The sequence below is a fragment of the Hibiscus syriacus genome, unplaced genomic scaffold (assembly GCF_006381635.1).
Source record: "Hibiscus syriacus cultivar Baekdansim isolate YM2019G1 unplaced genomic scaffold, ASM638163v2 tig00112231_pilon, whole genome shotgun sequence".
Classification (NCBI taxonomy): domain Eukaryota; kingdom Viridiplantae; phylum Streptophyta; class Magnoliopsida; order Malvales; family Malvaceae; genus Hibiscus; species Hibiscus syriacus.
In genome coordinates, this window is record NW_024063276.1 from 781,421 (window position 1) to 795,241 (window position 13,821).

The 13,821-nt window shown below is 37.5% G+C and overlaps 1 long non-coding RNA gene across 2 annotated transcripts; it reads left to right on the forward strand.

The window, feature by feature from the left end:
- The first annotated feature begins 10,598 nt into the window (after nt 1-10,598).
- LOC120176273 lies at nt 10,599-13,338 on the forward strand. Of its 2 annotated transcripts, none has more exons than XR_005521306.1 (4): nt 10,599-11,258; nt 11,363-11,587; nt 11,747-11,811; nt 12,400-13,338. It is a non-coding gene; the product is annotated as an uncharacterized LOC120176273 (long non-coding RNA). The 2 variants fall into 2 exon arrangements; XR_005521307.1 differs by having other exon boundaries at nt 11,363-11,473.
- The last annotated feature ends 483 nt before the right edge of the window (nt 13,339-13,821 follow it).

The window sequence follows — 13,821 nt, forward strand, 5'->3', positions numbered from 1 at the left end:
GCATAGGAGGCCGCTTCTACCCACTTAGTGAAGTAGTCTATTGCCACGAATATGAAACGATGGCCATTAGAAGCTTTGGGTGAAATTTGCCCAATGACATCTATGCCCCATATAGAGAATGACCATGGAGTAGTAATTACATGGAATGGATGAGGAGGAGTGTAAAGCTTATCTCCATAAATCTGGCATTTATGACATTTTCTGGCGAAATTGATACAATCAGTTTCCAGGGTTGACCAATAATACCCAAATCTCATTATTTGTTTAGCCATTGCATGTTCATTAGCATTGGTACTGCATACTTCTTCATGCACTTCTTCAATGATCATTTTAGCTTCTTTGGCACCCACACATCGCAGCAAGACCTGATCATGACTTTTCTTATACAAGATCTCACCATCAAGAACATATCCTACGACCATTCTTCGAATAGTTCTTTTGTCATTTTCAGTGGCCTGCTCGGGGTAACTTTGATATCTAATGTATTGTAAGATGTCGTAATACCAAGGATTTCCATCATCTTCCTCTTCTATGCTACAGCAATGGGCTGGATACCCATAAGCTTACATCGTAATAGGCATCATGCTTGAATGTTCATTGACTTTGAAGGCTGCTGCCAAAGTGGCTAGGGCATCTGCCATTTGATTATCTTCTCTGGGGAGATAATGGAATGTCACTTTCTCAAATTCTTTAATGAGCTCTATGACCAACTTACGGTATTCCACCAACTTCGCATCCTTTGTTTCCCATTCACCTCTGAGTTGATAAATTACCAGGGCTGAATCCTCGTATACTTTGAGTTTTTTCACTTTACGCTCAATGGCAACTCTAAGACCCAGGATGCATGCTTCATACTCGGCCATGTTATTTGTGCAATCAAAGTTCAATCAGCTGGTAAAAGGATAGTGTTTTTCACCAGGTGAGACTAGAATTGCCCCAATTCCGTGCCCCAAGGCGTTCGAGGCACCATCAAAATTCATCTTCCACTGTTCATTAGTAGAGGAAACTTCCTCTTCAATTGAAATAACCATTAAATCTTCGTCCAGAAAATTGAAGTTCAGTGGTTCATACTCTTCAGAAGCCCTACTTGCAAAGAAATCGGCTACAACACTTCCTTTAACTGCTTTTTGGCTTACATATTGGATGTCAAATTCAAAAAATAAGATTTGCCAACGAGCCAATCTTCCAGATAAAACAGGTACACCTATTAGATATTTCAGAGGATCAAGTTTAGATATCAGCCAAGTAGTGTGATACATCATATACTGCCTGAGCCTTCGGGTAGTCCAAACTAAAGCACAACACAACTTTTCTATTGGTGAGTACCTCATCTCGCAATCAGTGAACTTTTTACTGAGGTAGTAGATTGCTCTTTCTCTTTTCTCAGTTTGGTCATGCTGCCCTAATACGCACCCCATTGAATTCTCAAAGATTGACAAGTAGATGATTAATGGTTTGCCTTATATTGGTGGCATTATGACTGGAGCATTCAACAAATATTCTTTTATTGCTTCAAAAGCTCCTTGGAAATCATCGTTCCATACCCCTGGGTTATTTTTACGGAGAAGGCGAAAAATGGGATCGCACTTCTCAGTTAATTGAGAAATAAATTAAGCAATTTAGTTTAATCTTCCCATGAATCCTCGAACTTCTTTTTTTGTTTGTGGATGTGGTAAATCTTGAATAGCTTTGACCTTTCTAGGATCTACTTCAATCTCTTTTTTGCTTACTACAAACCCTAAGAGTTTTCCCGATATTACCCCGAAGGTACACTTGCTTGGATTAAGTTTTAACTGGCATTTCCTTAATCTTTGGAAGATTTTCCTCAGATTCTTGATGTGTTCTTCCTCCGTTTTAGCTTTAACAATCATATCATCGACATAGACTTCTATTTCCTTATGCATCATGTCATGGAATAGTGTTACCACGGCCCTTTGATAAGTTGCTCCTGCATTCTTTAACCCAAACGACATCACCTTATAACAGAACGTGCCCCATATGGTGACAAATGTAGTTTTTTCCATATCATCTGGATGCATCTTTATTTGATTGTAACCTGAAAACCCATCCATAAACAAAAATAGAAAGTTTTCAGCCGTATTGTCCACCAGGGTGTCTATGTGTGGCAGAGGGAAATTATCTTTCAGACTGGCCCGATTAAGATCTCTGTAGTCGACGCACATGCAGACTTTCCCATCTTTCTTTGGTACTATAACGACGTTTGCTACCCATTCTGGATACTTGGCTACTTTCAGGAACCCATCATCAAATTGCTTCTTTACTTATTCTTTAATTTTAAGTAGCATTTCAGGTCGTATCCTTCTGAGCTTTTGTTGTACCGGTTTACATTCGGGCATTATCGGTAACTTATGTACCACTAACTCAGTGTCTAAACCTGACATATCCTCATAAGACCAAGCAAACACATCTTTGTACTCTCGAAGTAGCTCAATCAGACTTTGTCATCCCTCAGCAGATATGATGGTGCCAATTTTTATCTCCTTTTTATCTTCATCTGATCCTAGATTCAAGATCTCAATGGGCTCTTCATAAGGCAAAATTTGTTTATCTTCTCTCTTTACCATTTTCAGTAGTTCAGAAGGTAAGTCGTTTCCCTCATCACTATCATAACCTCCAATTTCCCCTTGACATATGGGCAGCTCGAAATCTATCTTCGGGTCAGAGTTATCAGCATTCATACTATTGATACTGGAGGTCCTGAAAGAATAACGAACGAGAGGATATATATACATATACAAATATATGATGATCTATCTCATATCAAAATAGAATGAAATAATAATGTATAATAAATAAATAACGAGAAAAAATGCAAGGGATGATGTTTGCCATTTCGTGAATTAACAGGAATGCATCATTTATTAAAATAAAAAACACATAGATTAACCCCTTACAGAAGATCACTTATTGTCTCGGGGTTTAGATAATAGGGAAAGTTTTTGTGCATTACTCTGAGACAGTTTTGTAAACTACAGGTAATTATTCTGCAGTCCAATTGTTTTTCCCAAAGCCTGGTGGTGCGAGGTAAATGCCCATAGCCATTCCATCTTCGATTCATTCCTCCGATATCACATTTATACCCAAATCTCTCAGGGCATTTTCAATAACAAGCTCTGTAGATGATCGGGCCCCCTGAAACATGTGGCCCCCGGATATGAAGGTGTTACACAACGGTGAGAAAATCATGGGCTCCCACTTAATATCCTCCCCAACTAACCTGGTTTTTCTCCTTTTCTGGCTCTTTTGAACATTTTTCAACTTTTCTTTTAAGGTCGGACGATATCTCATACCAAAATGATATCGCTTAATTTTGGGAAAAACTGGACTAATATTTTCCTGTAAGCGACTTCCAAGCCCTCTCCCAACCTTGGCTCCTCTTTCCAGAGTCATTTTCAATTCCATTTTGGTACAGTTGGACAACCTTGGCTTTGGAATTTTATTTCCTTCAGCAACAAATGTAGCATTAACGAATTCTATGGCTTTGAAAGAGCACTCAACTGCATCTTCATCTACTTTGACATATGGGGCGGTAGTAGATATGGAAGCAATGATATCTTCTTCAGCATTAAGGCATACCAGTCTCCCCTCAATTACAAATTTGAGTTTCTGATGTAGAGTGCATGGCACGGCTCCTGCCTGGTGGATCCAAGGCCTTCCTAACAAGCAGTTATAGGAGGGTATTATATCCATTACAAGGAATTCGAGATGGACCTATGGTTAGAGGAATATCGATCTTCCCCAGTACCTCCTTCTTTGTTTCGTCGAAAGCTCGAACAATGCTTTGGCAATTTCTCATGTGTGTACTGTCGACCGGAAGTTTCTTCAAGGTTATTAATGGCATCACATTTAGGGCAGATCCGTTTTCGATCAGTACTCATGATAACACGTCCCTTACACCTTATGGTAATGTGTAGGGCTTTGGGGTTGCCCATTATTCCAGACGGGATCTCGTCATCAGAGAAAGAGATGAAGTTATCCACCTGAATATTTGCAACTAGTCGATCTATCTTTTCTACTGGCACATCTTTCGGTACAAAAGTCTGATTCAAGACTTTCAGCAAGGCATTTTGATGTGCCTCAGAGCTTAATAGTAGAGCTAGGATCGATATACGATCTGGCAACTTATGTAGTTGTTCGACGATGTTGTACTCGCTATGCTTCAAAAATTTTAAAAACTCTGCAGCCTCGTTCTCAGTTATTGGCTCCTAAATTGTTGGCTCATCATCTTTCAGCAATATCTCAACCCTTTTCCCTTTATCAACGGCCGCTCTTTTCTCGGGCTCACTGGTCTGATTGGGAGAATAACATCTCCCACTTCTGGTAAAATGTCTTACCTCATATACCTCTTCCTTAATAGCCTCTGAACATTCAACATTCTCTAGTTGGCATCCATACCTCCAAGGGACCTGCTTGTAGTCCTTATAAGGAAATGACGACAGAAGCGTGATCACCACTTTAGGGATTAACCTTTCCATAGTATGGGCTTTTGGTGTGATGACTAAAGGGCAGCTAGAATTGTAAATTCCCTTGGATGTGTCTTCGGAAGCGCAAATCTCTACCTCTTTCTCTTTATTAGCTTCATTGTAAAATTTCATGTCTTTACTATCCATCAGCCTTTGAACCAAAGCCTTGAACTCATCACAATATTGAATGACATGATCCTCGCAACGGTGGTAGGGGCAAGCATGCTTATTCCCATCAGCATTAAAGATCAACCATCCTACTTTGACCATTTGACCCCATACCCAATACATGGGTGACTTCACTTCATTGACTTTGGTTATAACTTTATTCCCTCTTTGTTCAATAACAGCATTAAATCCTGCCCCTGCATGATTCGGTAGTGGATTTTGAGCCACATTAGCCTGCTCGCTGTCACTGAAGTTGATGACATTTCTTTGTCTTAATCTCTACACCATCTTTTTAAAGGCTAGACAGTTTTCAATTGAATGCCCTAATGCCCTTGCATGATACTCACATTGAGCATTGATGTCAAACCATTTTGGGTAAGGAGGTTGTATTGGAGAAGTGTGGTAAGGTGACACCACATATTTGTCATACAGGATCTGGAATAGTTCTTTATAGGTCATAGGGATATGGTCAAATTGAACCCTTTCCCTTTCTTGTCTTGGTTCTTTCGCCCCTTGATTAACAGGATTTAGTGCAGATGACACGGTGGCTTGAGGTCGGGATATTGTAATGTTATTAGAATCATATTTCTTCACATTACTCACCTCATTATCCTTCCTTCTTGCTGGAGGCTTTCGGCTAGATTCTCCCCCGTCTAACTTCCCGCTTTTGATCGCCATCTCAATCATTTCTCCTGCGTTGACTATATCAGCAAAATTCTTGGACGAATTTCCAATAAGATGTCCAAAGAATGGGGCCCTCAGAGTATTTACAAAAAATATATTATTTTCTTCCTCCTCTAATGGTGGATGAACTTGCACAGCTATATCTCTCCACCTTTGGGCATACTGTCAGAAGCTCTCATTGGATCTTTTTTCCATACTCTGCAACAAAATTCGATTTGGCCTCACATCTTTTACGTGTTTATATTGCTCTAGAAAAGCCTTAGCCAAATCCTTCCATGATTTAATCTGAGCCCGACTTAGCTGATTGTACCAACGGATTGTTGAGCCTGCCAGGCTTTCTTGAAAACAATGAATTAATAGCTGATCATCTCTCGCATAGCCTGTCATTTTTCTGCAAAACATGGTAATATGTTTAGATGGACAACTGGTGCCATCAAATTTCTCGAAATCTGGAACTTTGAACTTCGGTGGCAACACTAAATCAATGACCAAGCTTAGTTCTCTAGCATCGATTCCATATAAGCTGGCATCTTCTTTCATAGCTCGGAATTCATGCTTTATTTGTTCCCATTCTTTCTTGAGCTCTTTATCATGTTCGTTTTTGTCTTTCTCATCCAAATCAGGGACGTCTTCAATTGGTTGCGGGTTTAAAGAAGAGCCAGGTAGGTTTACTTGTATTCTTTCTGATTGTACAGTTCCTCTTTGTTGTCCTTTAACATGAGGTGGTGTAAAGCATGGGGGTATAGGGTTCTTCAGATGTAATACCAATAGTTGGAGCTGTACTACCAATAGTTGAAGCTTTTCCACGATCCACTTGTGGTACAAAACTCGGGGGATACAAAGGTTCTTCGATAGTAGCACCGACAATTGGGGTATCTTCTCGTTCAATATTTCTTCCTTGTAACATGCTTGCAAATTTCTCCATCAAATCATACTGGGATTTTATCATTTGTTCACACATCTCCTCCTAAACTTTCTTAAAGATCTCTTGGATGCCAAGCTGAGTTTTTTCAATTTGGACGATCTTGTCTTCCATTTTCTTTGTTGACTGAGTACCGTATGGTGTGAGGTGTATGCCAGGATAACTACAAATGATTGGAAATTGTATTTTATTATTTGTTGAATTTTAATGAATTAATTGTTATAATGTAATCATTAAGATTTTGAAAATTTAGAAAAAAAAACATATGAAAATGCAAATGCAACTCGATATTGATTCCAAAATAACTTAGTTTATATAAAAAGTACTCAACAACACACAACGTCTAAGAACTTAGGCAAAGAGATTATATCGATATGAATACTAAACATAGAATCTTGCCCTATTTCTTAATCTCTCGAGCTCTATCATCAATGCCATGATCACAAAAATTCTTAAAGCTGCCGCTTCTTCAGATAACTCGTAGACTTGGCGAGCTACATCGCGGGCCTGATCCATTGCTCTCTCTATTGCTTTATGTTGCCTTTGAATGATGTCCTGAGCCTGCCTTAGAGCAATTCCAAGCTCTCGATTAGTTAATGGTCGGCTCTCTTCTAGATGTTGGATTTGTTGATGGCATCCATACACTAAGACTTCTAACTCAGCAATCTTCGCTCTTAAGGCCTCATTTTCTTGCATGGTTTCCTCTTGTGCGGATGAGTGGATCAACACTACTCCTAGCTCTGCCATTTTCTTCTTTAACATCTCGTTTTCTTTTTGAAAACTGTTGTAAGGGTTTTGAAAAGTTTCATTGATACTAAGCAGTTGTGCTTCGAGCTGTTCAATCTATGCTCGCCTTTGTGATAATTCCTGGTTGGCCTCATCTCTTTGCTCTCTCAATTTCCGAGAATGTTGTATGGCTCGTTTCTTTTCTTCTTGGCCTCTTTTTGTGCTTCTTTCTACCCTATCGAGTTTTATCCTTAGGGTCTTGGCAGTATATAGACCTTGGGCTCTCATATTCTTCTCTAAGGCCCGAAAATCTTGGTTTAGTGCATCAAAATTCTCCTGGACCTTCTCTTTCCTTTGGCCAATTGTTTGATCACTCTGTCCTTCTTAATCATTTCGAGTTCCCATATTGTCTTCTTATCCGAGAAGTTTCTCTGTTCTTTTTCTCTCTCTAAATTCATCAGTCGCATTTCCTCTTTTAATAACTCAGCTTCTGTCGGGAGCCTTCTCAATTGCTCCTCCATAGTCAACTTGTCCTCTAAATTTGGCTTAGGTGTGTTGTTGTTAATTCTCTACGACCTCCAAACCTCATAGGCCGACGTGAATACATGCTCTATCATCTTGAAGCTCATGCGTTGAGGCTTCTGCCAAGCTGCATAGATCTTTGAAATCCGCTCTTGATAACCCGGAGTAGAGAAAGAAAACTCCGTCTTCTTCAGGCCATGAGTAGCTGGTACGAACTGTCGGGTATCGAACTGTCTGAGTACAATTAACAGAGTATACCCGATCGCTCCCCATAATCTGTGCAGCATTACAAAACTATAGTTACCGCACCTGAAAAGTATGTCTTCTTTGGGTAACCAATAAGCCTTCCATACTATCTTAGTATCTTTCATGTTACGGAAAGCTTCAAACCAGTCTTTCCTCTTGCGATGCTCTGGGATTTGGCATTTGTCAAGGAAATCCACTAGAGGTGAAAAATTTGATTGATGTCTCCGAGCCCAGCCTTTCTCGACTATCCAGGAGTGGCTCCACCACCAAACTAGTAACAGTGAGGCACATCCGGTGAACTGACCTCCCCCTAATCGTCTACACTGGTTCAGTGACAAGAATGTTTCTGCAAGGATGGCTGGTGCGGGATTCTTTCTAGCGATAGCTTCGACGAAATCGATTAAGGTGATGTTAAAGTGATCCTCGTTCCTGGGAAAAATTACTAAACCATATATCGCAAGGGCGAAGTGATCTCTTCCTCTTTTTGATGGAGTTTGCTCGTAAATTAAACTTTTCAGCTGAGCCCAGGAGATCCCCTCATCACGAATGTACTCTTCGACCCACTCCTTAGTCTTTCTCGTCAGCGTGATCATCTTGGTTATGAACCCCTTAGGTTGAATTTCCTTGGTCTAAATAGAATGACTTCTAACATTTGGGATGTTCAGCAAAGCTGTATACTCCTCTAAGGTAGGGGTCATGTCTACTTTACCAAAAGTGAAACACATGTAAGTTGGATTCCAACACTCAGCAAGGGCTCGAACCACCACTGAATCTATTGATACTCTCAGTAACTCTACGATGTCGCCGTATATCCCTCTAAATAGTATCTTCTCATTATCATCCCAGGTGGACCAAATTCTTGATAACTCAGCCCAGTGTGCCTGCTTGACTCAAATAATCACATTTTCTAGAAAAACTAAAGCTTCGGTAGTGACAAGGTTGTCCCCGAACCGTGTCTGTTTGTATTCAGACCAGGTCTGAACATTGATTGCATTCTCAGTCCCATCAGAAGACATTGTTGCCTTAAGCTTTTTTAGAATAACTAGGTGATCTGGGAATCAATACCGTTTATGAAATGATATGATATGATAATGATACATGCAATCAGGAAATAAAGCAATAAGTTAGTGATATTAGAATAAAAAAATCAAAGAATAAGTAAAAATTTAAAGTATCGAATGCCAAATAATCAAAGAAAATTAAAAATCTTAACATCATGCGACCTAGTTCTTCTAAGTTATTCGCATGGCTTTAACGGGGTAGGCTTACTAAATTCTTTATATGAGGTTGGGTTCTAGCAAAGGGTTTCTAAGCCATTTTTACAACCTGTTAAGGTTGCCCCCTATTCTGGCCCATTATAGACTTGTGAATCGAGTTCAGCTCAGGGGATCACACCACTAAAAGCGTACCTCAGAACTAATATTCGGATAGGCAACTTAGGGTACTTTCCAGAGATACTTTGTCAGACCCACACAAGGAAGCCCAATGCTCCTCGTGAGGTGTGACGTTTCTCCCTACTTAGGTAAACTGAGTTTGAGCTCGGGTTAGAGCTTATGATATGCAACAGTCCTAAATATTCACGAAAATGTAAGCATTAACCAGAGAGGAAACTTTTTTTTTTGAAATAACATAATGAGTCGTAAATTAAACAAGATCGAACTCAAAATTTCCAAAACCATAAATATAGGGTACCCAACTCGTGGCTCGACTCTCAATTTGTTTAAAAAAGCAAAAGTCCTCAGCGAAGTCGCCAAGTTGTCGTAACTGTTTTTCGCCCGGAGGGAAAAAGACCGATACCGACTCAGGGGTTTTCTCTTTAAAAATTATTTTGAAAGGTGAAGAGTCGCCACCAATCATTTAAGGTGAGATTGGAACACCATAAAAATCGGATGCTTTTAATAAAACATTTTTGTTTTTATCAAAATATCGGGTTTGAAGGTCTGCGAAAATCCATAAATCAGGTTCGGAAGTCGGTTACGCGTGGGGAAGGATTAGCACCCCCACAAGCACCCAAAAATTGGTACCCAGTTGTTTACCATATATTTAAAATCAGAAATTTGGTGTTCGATATTTATTTAATTTAAAATCATTAAGGATGTAAAGTTAAAAAGGGTATTCGTTTATCGAGACCGATAGCATTCACCCCCGAGCGTAAATGCGGGAGATGAGCTATTGTGCCTAATAACCGAATATTGCCTCATTTTTAGAAAATATGATGTGGTTTTGAAAAAGATGTCGACTTATTCAAGGAATTACCAGTATTCACCCCCTGAGCACGATCGCGGGAGATATACTATTAATTCCTTAATAAGTGAACAATGTCTTAGATTTGTAAAAACAATGCAATCAAACAAAATTTTATTTGTCTTAATTAAACTAAAAGTAAATTAAGGCATTTCTTAACTTAAAGTGTCAAATTATGAAAATTAAGGAACCTAAGAGTTCAAATTTAAAATGTAACTTATAATATTAATACTTAATGATATATTTTAAAATGGATTAAATATTCACGTATTAGAAATTTTCTTTTGATAATTTTAAAATGATCGATTATTACCCTTAGTGTTAATACAATTCATGTAAAAATTAATTAAACAAATATTATGATTAAAATAACGTGCAATATTATTTTACTACCAACAATTATATACATATTTTATTTCCACACATTATACCATATATATTAATATATAATACACCAATGTTACTAAAATAAATAAAAGGAAATATAACACTTAAAAAAGCAAAGTTAAAAAACTAAGTAAACTATTTAAACTAGGTATTAAATGATAAAGAATATAAACTTACCATTTTAACTACAAAAATAATAACACTTGAAATGAAAAAACAACATTTCACTGTTTCAATTACTAAAACTAAAATAAAATTATGACTAATATAAGGGACTAAAAATATAATAAACCCAAACATACCCATAACCAAAATGTAACATGAAAAAACCTAAGGGTCTAATGTCTAAACAAAGAAAAAATTAAATAACACATCATTAGGGGTCGTAATTAAAAAATACATAAAATAAAGATGCAAAATTGAAAACAAGGAAACATTCGATTTAGGGACCAAAACGCATGAAACATAAAATTCGAATGGCTCATCAAAGATATAACCTATGCGTGAATTGGGTATTTCTTAAACATACCCATACGATGCATTCTTTTAAGGTTTAAAATATATATTATTTTAAAAGACAATTGGCCCTAATTTATTTGTGAACACTCCTGCGCCACTTACCCTCTCTTCAACTCTCTCCTTCACTCTCTTTTCTTATAATACAAAGGAAAGGGTAAAGTAACCCCATAACCGGCTTTTATAACGTACCAGAGAAAATGGTCCCAAACAAAGCTTCTCTACTCTCCAACCTTTAAAACGAAACCTAAACAACCTTGAAAAACTTCACCTCTTCTAGATCTAAGGGTTCTTGACGGTTACCTTCGGCTTTAGAGGATTTGGCTTACACGAAGACTGCCTCGACCGTTGATGAAAAGGTAAGGTTTCGATTCTACTCTCCTCTCCGGCGAAAATTTCCTAAGATAAATTATATTTCTTTTTACTCTTACTTGTTTTATTTTTTAAAAAACCCGATCTGAAGATTAACCCTCACAATATACATGCAAGCCTTCCAAAGGACCCCCAACGCTTCGGCCTTTAACCCAGCTCCGGCAACGTTGTACCGACGAGGATAAGGATTCAACAAGTCCAAGTAACAATATTATTACTTTCCTATTTTTCCGTATTATTATTCTGTTTTAGTTTGATTATGATTTTAGGATGCTCACTGTTTTTGGATGGTGATGGTGCTCTCTCGGATGGAAAGGTAAGTTCTCTATGCTACTTTATTTTTTTATTTCTAATATATGGTTCATTGTTTTGCTAATGTTACTATGTGATCTATTTGTCGATCTTATCTCACTCTTTTTCGTTTCGAAAAAAAAAATTACTAAGAATAACATCAATTCTTCCTCTCTAATGACAGAACCTGAACCAGAACCCGAACGGTGATGGAGTCAACGAGACTCCACTGAAACTTGCACAACGCATGTAAATTAACTCAAATCCCTCTTTTTATTATTACCTGTATTCTTTACAAAATAAAAAGAAACTTGGAAAGAGAAGAAGAAAAAATCACTATTAATATTTATTTGTTTGCTTCGAATGGTTTATGGTTCTTTGTTACTGTTTTTGACCATTACTTATGCTTATATATCATTGCTGTCTTTTAAAGACATATAAATAGGTAATGAAGCAATAACGTATTTACCTTGAAATTATTTCAAATTAAAAAAACATAAAATATAATATAATAGAAAAATAAATTGACAACCTTAGATGTTTCCTGTTTGGTATTGCTTCTGTCGAAGAGAATATGGAAACCTTTTACAAAATTCTCTCTTTTAAATAAGAAATTCCCTCTCCTTATGAGTGTTTTTTTCTCTCTCTGTTCTTGATTCCTCATTGGTTTCCCTCTCCCGTTGAAATTTCCCTTATTTATGGTTGTTTCAAATCCATCTTTTTCTTCAATTAGTGCTGAAGCAGGTATCTTTAATCCCGTAATTTTCGGGATTTTCTTTTTATTTCAAAGGTTTTGGTAAACTTATAAAGTTTTTGCTGACTTTGGTTTTGATCCAGTCACATTTGCTGAGATGGCAAGATGATGACAGCTTCTAGAAGTATTTGGTGATGGCTCTATGTTGGCTTGGCACTGCAGTGGGAGGCATGCGTGGATGACAGTGGCAATTTGCTTTAGGATTAGGATTTTAGCAAATCCTAAATTCAGTAAGTCGGGTCACTGAACCGGGTCACACTTGGGCTTGAACCAACATCTTGTAATTGGGTTGATATTTGTAACAGGGTCTTGGGCCTATAAAATATAATATGTACCATTAATAATAATAATAATAATAATAATAATAATAATGTATTAAAAGATGGGACGAAAAGTTAGTGTCGACACTAGTATTCATGACAATTACGACTAGATCTTTAGGTAAATTTATCGATATTTTGTCATAAATTAGGGTTTGATTGATTTACGAATTGGACTCTTTTTTTCCTTAATGCCTTTGTGTTCCAATATAACAACATCCACGCCCAAATAGCTCTAAAACGTTAGAGGCGAAGGTCTTTTAAATGACAACCTTCTTCTCAACCAAGTTCTTCTCAATAACAACCTTCTTCTCAACCAAGTTCTTCTCAATGACAACCTTCTTCTCAATGACAACCTTCTCAATCAATCTCTTCTTTTGACCAAATTAGGTCGTTCGATACTCACAACTTTAGAACCAATAAGGAGAAAAAAATGGCATCGAAATTTCAAAGTAAGGATGATTTGTCTTGAACGTGTTATTGACATGGATTTCATGTTCGATGAGAAATATGATTTTAGTTTTAAATCTATATTTACTTCTTGGGGTTGGCTTGAATTCCTTGGTGTAGAACCAAAATATTTCCCCAACCTAGTTAGACTTTACTACAATAATGCTTCTTTCGAGCGTGAGCCTAATAAGAATAATATAATAGGAATTAATACGCATGTCATGGGGAAGGATATAAATATATATCTTCGGATTCTATTGTTGTGGGTATAGGTGTCGAGAATAAAGAGGGTTCAGATGAAAATGATTTAGGTACTACAATACAATGTGCTGAGAGAAATAACCCAATTCTCCTAGATGTAGAGTCGAGAATGTTTCACAAAATGCTCATTTGGTTTATTCGGCCTTCTGGGGGAAAATGTTTCACTGATTTGAGACTACGATTATTGGTGGTTAGCAAAGTAGAGATCCAAAACGGCTCCAAACATTGCTAAACTAATATTTAAGACAATTTTTTATATAGTCACAAAAGGGAGCATCGATTTCAATACCATATGGATGTGTCATCACTTATCTATTGAAGAAGCATGAAGTTGATTTTTCACTTGACTCCCCTGTTCGATTAACCCGCAAGATTGACATGTGATTAATGACTAGAGCGGGATACGATTTTGTTGAAAATGTCGGTTGGAAGCTTTTCAAGGATATCGTTGGATTAGAACAAGAGAAGGAGCAA